This window comes from Pan troglodytes, chromosome 17, assembly GCF_028858775.2.
Source record: "Pan troglodytes isolate AG18354 chromosome 17, NHGRI_mPanTro3-v2.0_pri, whole genome shotgun sequence".
Lineage (NCBI taxonomy): Eukaryota > Metazoa > Chordata > Mammalia > Primates > Hominidae > Pan > Pan troglodytes.
Window position 1 is genome coordinate 3,199,061 of NC_072415.2, and position 10,607 is coordinate 3,209,667.

Below are 10,607 nucleotides of genomic sequence, written 5' to 3' on the forward strand. Positions count from 1 at the left end.
GCCTGTTGAAACCGAGTCTCCAATGCACTAGAATTAAGGGGTGGGGCCTTTGAAATGTAATGGCAATGCCATCCTGATTAGCATTAGTGCACTTATGAAAGAGGCCAAAGGAATCTTCTTTGTCTATTCCAACATGAGAGGATATATAGCTGGCACCATCTATGAGGAATGGGTCTCATCAAACACTGAATCTCCTGGAACCTTGACTTTGGACTTTCTAGCCTCCAAACTGAGCAATAAATTTCGTTGTTTACAAATTACTTGCTTTTAGTTATGCTGGTTGATGGACTAAGACAGCTTCCCCTCCCCTGCACAGCTTCCCATCATTACTGGGTGCACTGTTACAGTAGTTCCCTTTACCTGGTGTCTCATCTCTAGGAATAAAGAAAAAGCACAAGGCATACTAAAAGGCAAAAAACACAATTTGAAGTGACAGATCATCAGAACTAGACACAGCTTTGATTTTGGAATTGTCAGACGGGGATTTTTAAAAAAAATCTGAGTAGTATGCTAAGGGCTCTGATGAACAAAGAAGACAGCATTCAAGAACAGATAGGCAATGTAAGCAGAGAGACAGAAGTCCAAGAAAAGAACAAAAAAGAAACAGTAGAGATTAAAAAATACTGCAACAGACCTGAAGAATATCTTTGATTGGCTTACTAGTAGACCGAACACAACAAGGGAAAGAGTCTCTGAGCTCTGGAAACATTGAAGGAAACTTTAAAAACTGAAAACAATGGAACATAATATCCAAGAACTGTGGGACAGCTAGAAAATGTGTAACATAGAGTGATGAGAATACCAGAAGGAGAAGAGAGAGAAATAGAAGAAACATCTGAAACAATCATGTCTGACAACTTCCACTGTTAATATCAGACACCAAACCAAAGATCCAGGAAGCTCAGAGCACACCAGGCAGGATGAATGCAAAAAACCTACACCTAGACATATTATTCTCCAACTGTATAAAACATCAAATCCAAAAGAAACCAAAGGTGGAGTGGACAACATCTTACCTATAGAGAAACAAAGATAAGAATCACATTCAGGCCAGGCTCGGTGGCTCACACCTGTAATCTCAGTACTTTGGGAGGCAGAGTTGGGCAGATCACGAGGTCAGGAGATCAAGACCATCCTGGCTAACACGGTGAAACTCCGTCTCTACTAAAAATACAAAAAAATTATCTGGGCATGGTGGCGGGCACCTGTAGTCCCAGCTACTCGGGAGGCTGAGGCAGAAGAATAGTGTGAACCCAGGAGGCAGAGCTTTCTCTGAGCTGAGATTGCACCACTGCACTCCAGCCTGGGCAACAGAATGAGACTCTGTCTCAAAAAAAAAAAAAAGAATTACATTCAAAATCTCAGAACCATGAAAGTAAAAAGAGAGTGGAATGAAATATTGAACATGCTGAGAGAAAAAAAAAATCAACTTAGATTTCAGTGTCCTGTGAGATCTTCTTTCAAAAGTAAATGAGAAACAAAACATTTCTTGGACAAACAAAAGTTGAGGAAACTTGTTTCCAGCAGATGTGTCATGTGAGAAAATATTAAACATTATCTAGAGAAAAAAAAGATCTACATCTGAAAACTGAATCTACATTTTATTTATTTTTATTTATTTATTTTGAGACACAGTCTCACTCTGTTGCCCAGGCTAGAGTGCAGTGGCACAATCTCAGCTCACTGCAACCTCTGTCTCCCAGGTTCAAGCAATTCTTTTCCTCAGCCTCCCAAGTAGCTGGGATTACAGGCAACCTCCACCACGCCTGGCTAATTGTTTTGTATTTTTAGTAGAGACAGTGTTCCATCATCTTTGCCAGAGACGGGGTTTCACCATGTTAGCCAGGATGGTCTCAATCTCCTGACCTCGTGATCTGCCCGCCTCTGCCTCCCAAAGTGCTGGAACTACAGGCATGAGCCACTGCACCCAGCCGCTTACTTTTTATTCTTAATTGACCTAACATATAATAGTTTGTATATACTAACAACGTATGCAATTACTTTTTTTTTGAGATGGAGTCTTGCTCTGTCACCCAGGCTGGAGTGCAGTGGTGCAATCTCAGCTCACTTCAACCTCCACCTCCTCCCTGATTCAAACAATTCTCCTGTCTCAGCCTCCCGAGTAGCTGGGACTACAGGCGTGTGCCACCACATCCAGCTAATTTTTTATATTTTTAGTAGAGTTGGGGTTTCGCCATGTTAGCAAGGAGGGTCTCCATCTCCTGACCTCATGATCCACCTGCCGCAACCTCCCAAAGTGTTGGAATTACAGGCGTGAGACATGGCACCTGGCCAATTACATACTTTAATATATACAAGGCTATGTATGCTTACATATAAGTGAAACAAATGGCAACAATAACACAAGAGATGGGAATATGAGAGAAGCTGGTATTACATTTCCATTAGAAGGCAGTTGAAGTAACTGAACTGGTATAGTGTTGTTTGAAGGTGGACTTGGATTTGCTGCAAGTCTATACTGCAAACTCCAGGGCAACCAGTAAAAACCAAAGTATAAAAATGCTAAAAAGAGGAAACAGGCCAGGTACGGTGGCTCATGCCAAGGTAGAAAGATGGCTTGAGCCCAGGAGTTAGAGACTATCCTGAGCAACACAGTGAGACCCTGTCCCTACAGAAAAAAAAAGGCCAGGTATGGTGATGCATACTTGTAGTCCTAGCTAATTGCATACTTGTAGTCCTAGCTAATTGGGAGACTGAGGTGGAAGGATCACTTGAACCCACGAGGTTGAGGCTCCAGGGAGCCATGATCACACCACTACACTCTAGCCTGGGTGACTGCCTCAATAAAATAAAAAAAAAAGAGAGGAAACAAAAATCATATAAAATCATCAACTCCATAAAAGGCTGAAAAAGAGTGGAGGACAAAGCAATAACAAAGAACAATAGGAGTGAATGGAAAATGATATGGCAAAATTAATCCAACTCTATAATCACTTTGAATGTCAATGGTTTAAATGCACCAATGAAAAGACAAATTTTTAGAGCCCATCAAAATAGAGGCACAACTCACTTTATCGAGCTTCACTTTATTTTGCTTGGCAACATCACCTTTTTAACAAATTAAAGATTTGTGTCCACGAAATGCTGAGTAAGTCTGACCAGCACCATTTTTCCAACACCGTGTGCTCACTTCACATCTGTGTCACATCTTTTGGCAATCCCCACAGTCTTTCGAAGATTTTAGTTATCACATCTGTTATGATGATCTGTGATCAGTGTTTTCTGATGTTACTATTGGAATTGTCTCAGGGTGATGGAACTCTATGGAAGACAGAAAACATGAGGGAAAAATGTGTGTTTGACTGCTTCATTGACTAGTAATTTCCCTGTCTCTATTTCTCTCTTCCAGCCCCTCATTCCCCAAGATATAACAGTGAAATTAGGCCACTTCACCCTGCAGTGGCCACCATGTGTTCAAGAGAAAAGAAGAGTGCACATCTGCCACTTCAAATCAAAAGGTAGAAATCATCAAGCTTAGTGAAGAAGGCATGTTGGCAGCTAAGACAGTCCAAAGCTAAGCTTCTTGCATCAGCTACCCAAGTTGTGAATGCAAAGAAAAAGTTCTTGAAGGAAGTTATAGGTGCTACTCCAGTGAACACATGAATGTTTTTTAAAAAACAAAACAGGTTTTTACTGATACAGAGAAAGTCTGAGTGGTCTGCATAGAAGATCAAACCAGCCCCAACATTCCCTTGAGATAAAGCCTAATCTTGAGAAAGGCCCTAACTCTCTTCAATTCTATGGAGGTGAAGAGAGGTGAGGAAGTTGCAGAAGAAATGTTTGAAGCTGGCAGAGGTTGGTACATGAGCTTCTAGGAAAACAGCCATATCTGTGACATTAAAGTGTGAAGTGTGCTGTAAAAATGGGAACAAGAAAGCCTGCATGATAGCACATCTCTTACAGCATGGTTAAGACATTCTTGTTGGTAGGCCAGGAGGTAATGGTCACCATTTGTGGCCATATTCTCCTAGACTGAGCGTGGAGAAATCTATAATAGTAGCCAGAGACGTGTAGGTTGTGTGTTCCAGGGAAAAAAGAGTGATTTTGAGGGAACGCATAGCCTGCCTCAGCTACGTCAGATTTTTCTCCTATATGGGTTTGTTGATGCCTGCTGAGGTGTGACTTCTGGCAAAAGGTTTTCCCACATTCCTTACATTCATAAGGTTTTTCTCCTGTGTGTGTTCTCTGATGTATACCAAGGCCTGACTTCTGGGAGAAAGTTTTCCTATATTCATTACATCTAAAATATTTTTCCCCTGTGTGAGTTCTGTGATGTACAAAGAGTTTTGACTTCTGGGAGAAGGTTTTCCTACATTCTTTACATTCAAATAGCTTCTCACCTGTGTGAGTTCTCTGATGTACAGTGAGAACTGTCCTATGGCAAAAAGTTTTCCTACATTCATCACATTTATAGGGTTTCTCTCCGGAGTGAGTTCTCTGATGCGTATTGAGGTTTGACTTGTGACAAAAGGTTTTCCCACACTCATTACATTTGTAAGGTTTTTTTCCAGTATGGGTTCTATGATGTACAGTGAGGACTGACTTCTGACTGAAGGTTTTTCCAAATTCGCTACATTCATAGTGTTTCTACCCCATGTGAATACTTTGATGCATCTGAAGATTTGCCTTCTGATGAAAGGATTTTCCACATTCATTACTTTCATAGGCTTTTCCCCCACTTTGAGCTCTCTGATGTATAATAAGGTATGATTTCTGACAAAAAGTTTTTCCACTTTCATTACATCCATACGGTTTTTCCCATGTGAGTTCTCTGGTGTACGGTGAGGAATGACTTGAGATGAAAGGTTTTTCCACATTCATTACATACATAAGGTTTCTCCCCTGTGTGAGTTCCCTGATGGGTGCCGAGATTTGACTTCTGATGAAAGGTTTTTCCACATTCATTACATTCATAGGGTCTTTCCTCTGTGTGAGTTCTCTTGTGTATCTCAAGGTTTAACTTATTGATAAAGGTTTTCTCACATTCATTACATTCATACGGTTTTTTGCCAGCATGAGTTATCTGATGTATAGTTAGGAATGACTTACAGTAAAAGGATTTTCCACATTCATTACATTCATAAGGTTTTTCCCCTGTGTGAGTTCTGTGATGTACTGTAAGTTATGACTTGTGGCTATATGTTTTTCCACATTTGTTACATGCATATGGTTTTTCCCCAGTATGAGTTCTCTGCTGGACAGTGAGGAATGACTTACGGGGAAAGGTTTTCCCACATTCATTGCATTCATAGGGTTTTTCCCGTGTGAGTCCTTTGATGAACAGTGAGGAACGACCTACGGTGAAAGGTTTTCCCACATTCATTGCAATCATAGGGTTTTTCCCCTGTGTGAGTTCTCTGATGTATCCTGAGTTTCGACTTATTGATAAAGGGTTTTCCACACTCATTACATTCATAGGGTTTTTCCCCTGTGTGTGTTCTCTGATGGACAGTAAGCCTTGACTTATGGCTAAATGCTTTTTCTCATTGGTCACATGCATAGGGCTTTTCCCTGGTGTGAGTTCTATGATGTATTGTGAGGTATGACTTCTGGCTAAAGGTTTTTCCATGTTCACTGCACTGATAGGGCTTTTCCCCTGAGTGAGTTCTGTGATGTAAAGTGAGAAGTGACTTACGGTGAAAAGTTTTTCCACATTCAATACATTTGTAGGGTTTATCCCCTGTGTGAGTTCTCTGATGTAAAGTGAGGAATGACTTACGGTGAAAGGTTTTTCCACATTCATTGCATCCATGGGGCTTTTCCCATGTGAATTCTCTGATGGATAGTGAGGCTGGACTTATAGCTGAACAATTTTTCACACCAGTTACAGGTATAAGGTTTTTCCTCAGTAGGCATCTTGTGCTGTATCATAAGGTCTGATTTGCTAATGGAGAGTTTCTCACATTCAATACATTCATAGGGTTTCTCTCCTGTGTGTGTTTGCTGATGTTTAGTGAAGTCAGACTTTCTACAGCAAGTTGGCTGTCCTACCTGAGTTATCCCTTGGATAATAACAGCTAAGTTATTACAGACTTTCTCATATTCATTATATTTACCAAAGGTCTGTCCTATATGAACCTTCTTATGTATAAAGAACATTGCCTCTGTGTTGAAGGTTTTCCCTTGTTCATTACATTGAAAAACCTGCAGCAGAGTTTGAATCTTGTGATGCTGAGTAAGATGCTCATGATATCTGTGGGATTTCCTGGTTATATCAGGGACATGAGGTTTCTCTCCAGACTGTGTCTCACAAGGCTTAATAGGGAAAAGCACGTTCTGGCAAACGTTAAACTGCCCAGGCTTCATTGCTGAACTGTTTCCATTATTTATAATCATATTTAAAACATGGTTTGAGTTCAAATTAAATGTTTTTCCTAATTCCACTCTCTCCTGAGTTGATTTGTTGCTGTTGGTGATTACGATTTGCCAGAAAAATCCATCATGACTTTCATGGCTCCTTTCAATAAGGTCATCAATGATCTGGACAGCTGAAATGAGAAAAAGGTATCCATGAACCACACATGAGCATGTCTTACAGAATGCTTGTGTAAAGGTAAAAAAAATTACTTCCTATCCCAGTGGAGAAAGATTTGATAAAAATTAATAATGCTTGTTTGTTTTATATGCATATGGTTCCTGTTCCTACTGACATAATGTAATAAATCAGTATATATTCTAATGTTCAACTGAGTTTTTTTTTGCATTTTGAAGTTTTCCTGTTTTTTTTTTATTTCACAAAGAACTACTTGGTAATAATATGTATCTATTTCCTACTCATAGGTTTTAATAAGTTCTAATTATCTGTCATTTGTTTTCTCTCTTTTTTTCTAATTATTCATATAACAATAGTGGCTGCTTTAATGGCTGGTATTTTTTTCATTATTCTTCTTTGAAGATAGCCAATTTTTCCTGGGTCAGCAACTGGCAGGTACAGGAGATGACCATTTTTCTGTCTCCTAAGCATGGAAGTAGCTTGTGGACAGGATTTTGCCTATATGTTAACCTTTCACTCCTCCCTGAGAATGGTTAAAGGTGTCTGGAGGTTTTCCAAGCAGAAAATCTCTTATTCCCCATGTTAAACAAAAACAGATCCTGGCAAATTCCTACTTAAACATGACATCCCCTGCTTCCCAGAACCATAATAGGCACAGAAGCTCCAGTCAAAAACCATACTGGTGATCTGAAGGATTTGTTCTGCAACTCAGGCTGTGCCCATCATCTTTGAAAAGTGTATTTCTGGTTTCTTCTGAGACCAACAGCCTTGCCCTCTCCACTCACACACCCCTGCTTGATAATTCACCATTTTTGAAGGGTTTTATTTTGTGTTTTGGAGTTTCAGATGTCACATAGTTTTATATAAAAATGAAGTTTCCTGTACATTTCTCATCTTCAAATGGTAACTACGAACTCCACTCTCAAACAGAAATCTGAGCCCTTCAACAGGAAATAATTGGTTTCTTTGGACTTGAGACCCAGAATCTTCTGGTTCTCCTCCCAAGTCCAGCACCACACCTATCCAGGGCCCTATGATGGGTCCTCCTCAGCTTTATAATTTCTTTCTGAGATAGGATCTTACTCTGTTACCCAGGCTGGAGTGCAGTGTTGCTATCACAGCTCACTGAAGCTTCAAACTCCTGAGCCCAAGCAATCCTTCCACCTCAGCCTCCCAAGTATAAAAACTGGGATTACAAACCCATGTCACCATACTCAGCTACTATATATATATATATTTTTTTGTAGTTGCGGGTCTACAAGGGTCATTTGAGGCCAGAAGCTCAAGACCAGCCTGGGCAATAGAACAAGACCTCATCTCTACAAACAATAAAAAATTAGCTGGGTGTGGTGGCACACACCTGTAGTCCTAGCTACTTGGGAGGCTAGGGTGGGAGGAACACTTGAGCCCAGGAGTTCATCATTACAGTTAACTATAATCATGCCACTGCACTTGAGTCTGAGAAATAGAGTGAGAACCATCTGTTTAATAAAAAATAAAACAAGAAGAATACAGCTACGGCTAAAAAAGAAACACTATTTTCATCATCATTGTTATAATGACTGATTCTTAAAAATTGCTTAGGATACATTCAAAGGATAAATAAATGCATGAACATCTAAAAATTTGTTTAAGATACTACATCACAATAGAGAAAAAGGGGGAAATAGAGAAAATAAATAGCAAAGAAAAATGCCTAAGGAGAGGATGGCAGGGATTGGATTTGGGGTAAATAGAATAAGATACTCAGAAAAATAAGATACTGGGATATATGAAAGAGAGCTACCTCTGGGGACTATATAATGCACATTTAATGCAGACCAACAGTCTTCAGGTCGACAACCTAGGGAAAAAAGTGGTGAAAACAAGATAACACTACCAACATCTGCTGGGCATTACTCCTGCAGGCCTCCCTGCCCAGTATTCACCGACTGACCTGAAAGTCTCAGGTTTGGGGCTTCTTCTACTATCCCTGGCTCTGCTCCTTGCTCTAGCTTGAAGATCATCTCAGGTTTGGTAATGCAATGCCCTGGTAATGAGAAACAATGGAAGACTTTGTCAAACCACTAAGTCAAATCCTTTTCAGAATGACAACAGCTGGGCTTCAGGGACTGTGCAATGAAGGAGCCAATTTGAACATTTCATTACAGATTAGTGACACATTTTTCATCAAGTGGAATCTTACAAGTAAATATTATTATACCTTAAAAGGGTTCTTATATTTACCAACAACAAAACACATTCGTGGGAGTTACTGGGAAGTTTCACTCACCCAATGATATCAGGCTGCTGTAGGTCTCCAACATCATGTCCCTGTACAGGTTTCCTCTGAGCGTCATCCAGGTCCTGCCACTCCTCCCAGGTGAAGTGCACAGCCACATCTTCAAAAGATATCAACCCCTGTAATGGCACATTTTTCCTCAAGTCAAAGCATCAGCCCAGGGTCAAAATAACAAGAATCTTGGAATTCACTCTTTTGTGTGTCCATGTGTCTTATATGTATTTTACATAAGATGTAGTTTGTTTTGTACTGCTTATGGTGGGAGAAGGAGTAATCACAGTAGAAATATGCTTCCACCATAATAACTTATGAATTAATAAAATTGTATTACAAAGTTGACCTTATGGATCTAGAACCACCCTTGTTGCTAGGGATAAAAGTATAAACAAAATGCAAGACCTTCTCTCTACAAAAATAATTAATAAATAGGCATAATGCATGCCTGTAGTCCTGGCTACTCTGGAAGCTGAGGCTGAAGGACTGCTCGAGCTCAGGAGTTTGACAGTGCAGTGAGGTATGATCACACCACTGCACTCCAGCCTGGCCAACAGAGACCCTATCTGTCAAAAAAAAAAAAAAAAAAAGGAATAAAATTCTACTCCTCAAAGGAGCTCATGATCTGGTTATGAATATATAAGTATAAACACATACTGGGAATAATGTTTAGGTGAACTCATTGAGACCCAACTTCAGTGCCGACTAAGATAAGAGAGGAGAAAATAAATTTTGTTTATTTTGCATCATGAAGTTCCACTTTACTGAAAAATGAGATGTTTGGCTCTTCCACATGAACCATGAATTCTCATGACTATGAGAAAGTATCAGAAGTCTACTCACAAAGGCAAAAAGGACACACACCACTTTAATGAAACTCTGGACAGCACCATGCCTAGACGAATGATCCTGGGCAGTGATGAAAGTTAAATGCAATATTTAAGGAATGGATTATGCAGTGATTCTGCACTTAAATATTTGACCTAATTTCAAAAATTCGTTTGCACCTATCATTTTTACATTACATTACTTCCTCAGTATCCATGGGGACTGACTCCAAGATACCCCCAGATACCAAAATCCACAGATTGGATAATTCTCTTATATAAACTAGTCTCATATTTGCATATAATTTATGCACATCATCCTGTATACAGTCATGAGCTGCATAATAACATTTCAGTCAATGATGAAACATGTATATCACAATAGTCCAATAAGATGATGATGAAACATACACAGAAACCTGATATTCGCATTGCAGATGAAGTGCAGAAAATTATATTCAATAATGGCTCTGAGACATCTGGTTAACCATATACCAAAAACATATAAATAAAAATATAATATCATGTAGGTTTTTGTAACACTATGATGTTCACAAAACAATGAAATTACCTAAGGATACATTACTCAGAAAGTAATCCAATCAGTAAGCCATGCATGGCAGAACTTTAAATCTTTCAATTATATATAATACTGAAGACAATGTAATGCTACATAAATGGCTGTTATACTGTACTGTTTAGGAAATAATGACAAGAAAAATTTCTGTAGATGCTCTGCACAGAGACAACCATCTATTTGTGTGGGAATATTTTCAATCTGAAGTTGGCTGAATCCACAGATGCAAAACACATGAATACAAAAGGGTGAGTACAATTAATTAAAAACATATACACTGGCATTTCAAAATTTCCTCTCTACAGGACAAAAAATTGCTGTATCCACCCAGGCTGAACACAGCCACTTCACAAACAGGTGTAAATAAGGAGATCCAGTAAGGACAGAAAAGTTACATGACCATATTGGCATTTT

At 39.4% G+C, this 10,607-nt stretch overlaps 1 pseudogene; it reads right to left on the reverse strand.

Moving 5' to 3' along the window:
* Nucleotides 1–3,099: 3,099 nt before the first annotated feature.
* On the reverse strand, nucleotides 3,100–8,853 carry LOC129139824 (zinc finger protein 717-like; annotated as a pseudogene).
* Nucleotides 8,854–10,607: the final 1,754 nt, after the last annotated feature.